The sequence below is a fragment of the Cyprinus carpio genome, chromosome A21 (genome assembly GCF_018340385.1).
Source record: "Cyprinus carpio isolate SPL01 chromosome A21, ASM1834038v1, whole genome shotgun sequence".
In the NCBI taxonomy this organism is placed as follows: domain Eukaryota; kingdom Metazoa; phylum Chordata; class Actinopteri; order Cypriniformes; family Cyprinidae; genus Cyprinus; species Cyprinus carpio.
The window spans coordinates 2300570-2309402 of NC_056592.1; the positions used below are offsets into that span (position 1 = coordinate 2300570).

Below are 8833 nucleotides of genomic sequence, written 5' to 3' on the forward strand. Positions count from 1 at the left end.
GATTTCTTTGTTTTGAATTTATATTAAGCAAAGAAAGGTGAATCTCGTTTTCTCATCCACACATTGCACAATTACAGAATAAACAATGCAGATAAAAACTTTCGTATTAACAGGTAATAATATATTTATATTTAACATAAAATATTTTTTAAAAAATATTTTAATTTAATAAAACCTCAATACTACTCAGTCACATTTATGAACACAAGTCAAAGTGAGTTTTTTTTCGTTTTGCCATTTCTCTCGGTAAAACAGCCTCCGGAGAACTGCTCACGAAAAACAACCATTTCGTCCATAAAAAGGTAGGGTGGCTAGTCCTGTCTCCCATGGCGATGAATGGAATGGACAGGGGGGACGGGTCTCGCTGTTATCGGTTATTGAAAATGACCTCCAGCCAGCAGGGGCAGCTGCTGATGGAACTGTCTGGTGTAAGCACTTGCCCCCAGCACCTTACGAAACTGATCTGCACGGTGAAGCCCGTCCGCGGCTGGCTGTGCTTGAACTCGTGGCGTCATTGGGACGCTGTAAGGCTTCTCCCCGCCTTCTCGAGGGTGCGGGCGGGGGAGGCCTTGATGGAAAAGGCCCGGAGGGAATACTTTATGCACCAAGCAGCGGTACGCGGGAAGTCAGCGGTTGTCCAGTGTGGGCTCCTGACCTTGGATGAATATGGGGTAGCAACTTCCGGTTATACACCCACACGCCGTCGGGTTGCGCGCGGCTGAGCTGGATGCCGTAGGCCGTATCTTGGGCCCGAGGAAAACAACAAAAGAACCTTTGCAACCATTTGACTTCAATTGTTGTACAGAGGAGGAGCTTCGGACCCACTGCAAAAGCCCGCTAGGCCACCCCGAGGAAGTAGGTCATAAAAGATGTCCAGAGATTGCTCCTTGACGGATGTAAGTAGAGGCGCCCAACGCGGTCTTCTTTTCCTCCCAGTAAAGCCACCACACACCAGTGAGTCTGTTCTCCCGCGCTCCCTGAAGAGCCAGGGAATCTGACCCCAGGAGAGACAAGATCATGACATGGTTATTAATTATGCCAATTTGAAGTTCAATTGAAACGTCCCTTAATCCCTGCTGTGAAAATACTAGGAGAATATCCCAGATTAAAGTTGCGTCCGACCTGGGTACTTGCTGATGCAAGATGGTCAACGTAAGCTCTTCCTGGCCTTAATACAAGATGGTCTCTATCCAGGTTGAAACCCAATGACCACCAGTGGATAGGCCCAACTGATTAACCATCTACACATGGAGTATGACTGTACTTGGAACCAGTAAGAACCATCCGATATTGGCTCTTGCACTAGAGCTTTCCACAAAAGAACCAATTAATTATTTATCCAGCGTTAAAAACTTTCGCCCAATCTTCTTTCAAGTACAACATTCACTTGAATCCAGCTGATTTGAAAGATACCAGTATCACACAATGGTCAAATTGGGTTTTTGTCTTGGTCCAAGGTGGTCTACAAGCTCTAGTCTCCATCGGATCAAAGAGGGTCTACAGGTTGTGAAACCAAGAAAACCGTGGGGAGGCCACCTGATTAACAATCTAGACTAGATTATGACCAGCTTGGACAGTAGGAACCATTAGTAAACTGGGCTTTACTCTAGAGTTTCCCAAAATAGTAAAAGTGAACGAAAGTGTCTGATTGAGGAAGTATATAGAGAAAATCAAGCCCAAGTTATTCCATTATGCGACAATTTTAACTTTATCACGTAAACTTCACATGAATCTCTGCTGGGAAAAAACAGACGATACCAGATCAAGGTGGTCGAATTGGTACTTGCTAGGTCCAAGAGGTGGTCTACCAGCTCTTCCAGTCTGATCAAGATGGTCCTACCGCGCTGAAACCAAGACCCACCAGTGGGTAGGCCAAACCGTTGACCATCTAAACTAGATTATGACTTAACTTGTACCAGTAAAGAACTGGCTTTTACTAAAGTTTCTATAAGTGAACAAAGTATGTCGAGGAAGGAAGGAGAGAGCTAAGGAGATAAACTGACTAGTTTAGATGGGAACACTAGCACCCCCCCCCCCAAAAGGTAAACACACACACACACACCCACACAGTTCACACCAGCACATGCCTTCTGTCCAGGAAAACCATCCTGAGCTCTGCCAAACATATCTTGCATCCTTAATTTCAGCGTTCACGAGAGGGCAGCGACGGAATGTGAGGAATCTGCCGCCCCCCACAGAGCAGCGCCACCGGCCTCCAGCGCATGTTTTACATTAGCAGTACTGCTTAGTCATAGTTCTGTTCCGTTCGCCAACCCGAACAATGTTTCTGTGTACGTCAACGCAACACTACATAAATCTGCAATTGTCCTCGCCCTCGCCAACTAACGGCCGTTTGACAGCCATTCTGAGCTTTTGATGTAACAATATAGAAGACACACCAAACTATATAACGATAATGTATGAACTTTTATCCAACTTTACTCCACCTACAGGAAATCTCATTGGTTCCCCTATCCTGCTCCATATAATAAACACCCATAAAATTTTTCATGCTTTGTGCATCGTTTAAGTTGAGCAATTCTTTAGTCATCTGAACTCTTTGTCTGTCTACATAAGGACAGTCCTCTCTTTAATCGCAGATCGGATGAACATAAGTGCCGTAATTTAGCAGTATAGTTTAATTACGCACCAGCCCATACTAACTTGATGAGTAGAGTAGGTAGAGCCATCATTAAACCCTTACAAACATCTATTTGCATGTGTTAACCATGGTAATACCATTATATCCTTTGAAGAGCTTACAGTGCCATTTAAGTAGCACTGTATGTTGAATACAGTAATTAAACTGTATCATATGGTATATTTTTTCTAAAATAACAGTATTACTGAAACCATGGTACTTTTTGTACCAAGAAAAAAATAACACCATGAAAATAGCTTAAATATATTGTCGGTAGTACCATGGTACAGTGATGGTGTCAGAATGATTTCTGAAGATCATGTGACACTGAAGACTGGAGTAATGATGCTGAAAATTCAACTTTGATCACAGAAATAAATTACAGTTTACAAGACATTCAAATGAAAAATAGTTATTTTAATAGAAATAATATTTCACACATATTACTGTTATTGCTGTATTTTAAATCAAATAAATGCAGCCTTAGTGAGCATAAAAAGACTTTGTGAATGTCAAATTGTCATTCGCATCAGCATCATATTACACTATGTAACCACATCATACACTACGTAACGTTACACATATCTAACCACAGCAATACCCATACCAATGTCCATGATATATATATCATTATTTCACAATATTGCCATCACTGAAGCACAGTACAGAACAGTGTGTCTGCTTCATGTTTACTATTATATGGATGGCGGCTCATTATATAGAGTCAGTCATTATACTGACACACACAACTAGCTGTTTAATGTTTAGTGTGTATCTGTGTGTGTGTGTGTGTGTGGTTGCTATATACCAGACTGATGCGATTTCAGTCTTAATAGTTAACTAGTCTCTCTGACGACACTACGTGAACAGCTAGCAAATCTGAGTGACACACACACACATATGAACACAAATCATACATCAAACAGACCTCTGAGTTTGTGTGTGTGTGTGTGTGTGTGTGTTCAGACAGCACAATGTGTTTATTCATACAGAGACAGAACTGCGCAGGTCCTTGTGTGTGTGTGTGTGTGTTTGAATGGATTTGTGTGTATAGGTTATGGATTTACCTGCCGTGTGTGTGGTGGCGTCTAGGTGTCGGTCAGTTGGATGACCACAGTGTCACCCCGAATGACATGGTGACAGCCGACGCAGAGAGTGGTCCTGAAATAGAGCGTGCAACATGACACACACACACACACACACACACACAGACAAACACATGTCTGGTTAACTATCCTTGTGGGGACTCTACACAGGCGTAATGGTTTTTTGCTGTACAAACTGTATTTTCTATCAGCCTACACCTAAACCTGCCCCTCACACAAAAACTACAGGATGTTTACATTCTCCAAAAAACTCACTCTGAATTAATTTAGAAGCTTGTTTTCTCCATGGGGACCTCAATACAGGTGAACAGTGAGTTGGGTGTGTATTCAGGTTTAAGTCCCCATGCACACACACACACACACACACCACACACACACACCACCCCTCATGACTTCTACAGCCTCAACATCCTGAACTCTATTAGAGTAAACTCTCTTCAACTAGAGCCTATGAGTTAGTTATTGCACAGAAACAGAAACTCAAAGTCTTCAAGACAAACTGCCAAAATAACAGACTGCTTAACTTGAAGAAATTCTTATTATATTATATGACATTATATTAATATTTCAAGAATATCATGAGCAAGAGATTTTAATTTATACAGTAAAGTTCTATTGTGCAGCACTTTATTTGAAAAAAACAATGTTTTATTTTAAATGAATTGTTATATTTTCACTTTATTATATTGTAAAAGGTTGATCAAATTAACTTTTATGAATTCAAACTGAATAGACATGCTGTTTAACGACTAAAAATCTAGAAGAGTTTAAAGGACAAAACAGAATTTAGAAAAAAAGAAAACAGGATTTGGGGAAAAAATACAATGAAATCCAGAAAAATGTATAAAACAGAAAAACAGGAACTTTTTTAAAAGAAAGAAAGAAAGAAAAAATGAAAAGAAAGAAAGAAAGAAAATAGAATTTTAGAAAGGAAAAAAAACTGAAAAAATTAAAACAAAACACGAATTTGCTAAATTTTTTTTTTTTGAAATCCAGAAAAAACAAAACAGAAACACAAAATTTGTATAGATATATATATATATATACACATATATATATATATATATATATATATACATGTATATATATATATATATATATATATATGTATATATATATATATATATGCATATATATATATATATATATATATGTATATATATGTATATATATATATATATATATATATCATATATATATATATATATATATATATATATATATATATATATAAAATAAAAATAATAATTAAAAAACAATTTTGTGAAAAAAATAAAACCAATTTCATAGGGCCCCGTTAAACCTCTCTCTCCCTCCTAGTTTCATTCTTTCTTTCTCTTCTAAAGGGGACAAAAAGACTCTTCTCACTCTCTCTCTCTCTCTCTCTCTCTCTCACACACACACACACACAGTGGTGTTTTCGGCTTACATCGGGCAAAGTTTTTCCGTTGAAGGAGACTCAATTTTTTAAACAGTCACTTTGTACATCAAACAAAACAAAAAAAGAGCAGAAAGTGTCTAATGGAATCACACACACACACAAATGCGAGTCACTCAGCAGTCTGGAGAAGTTAATGATTATTTCTATCTGTCTCCACACACACACACACACTCGAGGGAAGTCAGTGTTTTTATTGATCGTCTTTCATCTGGCTGAGGTTCACGGGAGGCGACGGTCTCTTTTACGACCTGCCGGCGCTCTTATCCACTGACGGCACACGGACGTGAACTGAGCGAGCGGGCACGCCTTCTGGAGGACATGCCATGAGGTCAGGGTCAGAGGCAGGTCAGGGGCCTAAACCAATGATGACGACAGCACACAACACGGGTTATGCTAACTCTTCAAAGTACCAGAAACACAAGTATGCAAAAACATAGATGCAAAAAATTTTTGAGGAAAAAAAAAATGTGATATTTCTGATAAAAATTGCGGTTTTGATTTGGTTTCAGTTTTTGCTGCGTTTCTTTGTAGGGCACAATTTTGTGACTCCATATCAATATGACAATAAAATAAAAATAATACTTATTAATCTAATTATCACGATTATTACTATTGCAAAATAAACTTATTAAACAAAAATTTGGTAATATTTGACAGTAAAATAAAAAATAAATATTTAAGAAAAAACATTATCATTATTGATTATTGTCATTACAATTATTATTACTAAATAAAAATATTAAACGAAATAAGAAACAATATTGTACACTATTTCACAGTAATATAAAAAAATTGAGTATTTAAGACAAAAAATATTATTAATAATAATAATATTACATAAAAATAAAAACAATAAAAAATCTACTATTGTAACATTTTACTGAAAAATTCAAAAAATTGGGTATTTAACAACATCATCATTTATTTTACAGAACAACTGCAAAAGTACAATACTAATATCTAACATTTATTTACTAATATTTAATCTTGTAGCTTTAAAACAGTTCACACCACAGCGCCTCTTCTGGTAAATACCTGAACTACAAACCAGAGCTTGCGTAGCTAGAAGCGTTAGCGTTCACGTTTTTGTGCAGAGTTTGTTTCAGGCCCATGAAATGATTGCACACAACTGGCAGACGTTTTGGATTCGTCATGCAAAATACCAACTAAACAAACAAACCCCGAGGCAACTTCTCTGATGTGTGTATGTCAGATACGGCTCTATAAATATTATCTTTTTCCTCGGGCATCGTTATCATAACAACAATCTCACACGCACTCGACCGCGAGACACAGACGGACTGACGCTGATGGACAGAAATGTTTGGCAGTTTCTTTGTTTGTAAGTCAATAAAGGAAACTGGCAATTAGACTGAGAGCATTACATAACACACACACACACACACACACACACACACACAGAGTCAGGAAAACCTGCAACGCAGAGGAAAGACTTCACATCGTCCTCCATTGTGCACTAATACGTGGAATCAGACAGCACAGATTTTACGATGCACAGGTTGTGTACTGTACGCTCGCTGTGGTGTGTCAGGCCAAAGGAAACCGTTTTATGACATCATGTTGATTACGAGGTCAAAGGTCAGCAGTTTAACTCTCTCCACCAATAAAAAGCCACGGCGGTCCTCGCCTAAATCTGGATGTCACAACTCTGATTTTATGAGTGTTGATACGGTGATTATCAGAAGAACTAGCGCCATTGTTCTGAATTCAGGATGTTAAGAATTGCTGTGGGAACCAATCTCTATGATGTGTGTGTGTGTGTTGTGTGTGTGTGTGTGTGTGCACAACTTTAGATGGCACAGATCCCCAAATATATCAAATAATATTTGGAAATATTTAGTTTCATTAAGCTACATTATTATTTTTGTTTTTCCTACTCTGTATATACTACGTTACAGTTTTATCGTATTTATTTATTTAAAGCTGATTTTTTAAATTAATTTATATATCTTAATCATGTTTTAAATTTTATTCAATTTTTTTTTTATTTGTTCTGATATGTACTTAACTGTAAAAAATCAGATTTTAAAAAAAAAACATTATTTACTTATTTTATTCTAATCTATATAATTATTTTAACCTAATTTTTGTTTATCGTATTTTATTTTTAGCTATTTATTTTAATATAATTTGTATTCACTTATTTTATTCTAATTTTTATTTATTGTAATCCAACTTTATTTTAATCGAATTTTTATTAATTTTAACCAATTCTTTTATTTATTTTATTATATGTTTTATTCATTTACTTAAATCCAATTTTTATTTTCTTATTTTAATTACATTTTTATTTATTTATCTTATTCTATTTATTTATTCAAACCATATTTCTATGTATTTTATTCTATTGTTATTTATTTATTTTAATCCTTTCATTTATTATTTATCATATTTTTTCATCTTGTTATTTTTTATTTGTTATTTAATTACGTTGATATTTTTACACTATTTTTTTCTAAACTTTTCCATGCACCCACCAGCACTCCCTTTCAGACCCCAGTTTAGATGACCAGTCGAGCCTGTTGAGCGGAGACGCCTGTATTGTTGTTTTATTCTTGTTTAGACGGTAAATAATTATAATGTGATGCATTCATTGTTCATTGTGCAATCAAGCAGCCAGTCGGACCGGAGACGCCGAGAGACTTTCTGAATGAACGGATCACGTGTGTGCGTGAGAAAACATGCCGTCTGTCTCTGTGTTTAGTTAAGCGATTAGATTGCGGTTTAAGAAAATGTTTGTGTCTGAGGTGTCTGGATCCTGAGGGCGTTTGTACTGACTTTCTGCTTCTATGTTTCTCTTCAACCCTTGATTTGAAAGGGATGAGAGCTGAAGTCAAATTTCAAGCTTGATGGAAGAGGACCGAAAAGCACAACAAAGCGTTCACAGTTCAAAACATGTCGTCAAAGTCGCTCTGGACGTTCAAGTAGCTGCTTTGTGTCATTTTCTCGAAATGTTTTTTTTCCGCTCGGCGGAGGCGCCCGGGACGGCTCTACCCAAGACTCAAGGCTTTTTCCCTCCGAGTGCATGATGTCATTTCCTGTATTCTGCCCTTTCCTTCTGGGCTAACCCAAACAACCTTGGAATGAGGCACGAGGTTGTCACGGAAAACAACGTTTAGCCCTTAAAGGGGGATTACAGTCGCCGATGGCCCATTCACAGGACATTCATAAAAGCCTGATTTGTGGATCGGCAGAAATGTCTCACCAACAGCTTAACCGGATGGAGATTCTTCCAAAATCAAGTCATTTCTGTCCACATCGAAAGCAAAAAAATGGTTTCATATTCAAGTTAAAATGAGGCTCAATTGATCGGATGCAAGTCAATTTTGCACTTAACTTTATCTTTTTGAGAAAAGAAAACCCTTAGGAAGGTAGTAGCCCCAGACCAACATGCATATGAAAATATGAAGTGTTTTAGTTTTAAACTAAAGTTAGAAATGTTGCCTTGGCAACCAATCGACAAAATAGGTTGCAAGAGAATAGTAAAAAAGTTACAAAAAAATAAAAAAGGAAATAAACATTACAAAAACTAATAAATATGTCAAAACCACACAATAAAATTCCTAAAATTGATCTAAAATAAAAATAAAATGGAAACTACAAAAATAAAGCTAATTCAAAATA

General features: G+C 36.8%; 1 pseudogene; it reads right to left on the minus strand.

Annotated features, from left to right (window-relative positions):
• Positions 1-358: 358 nt before the first annotated feature.
• Positions 359-8833, minus strand: part of LOC122149263 — a 16318-nt pseudogene continuing 7843 nt past the window's right edge.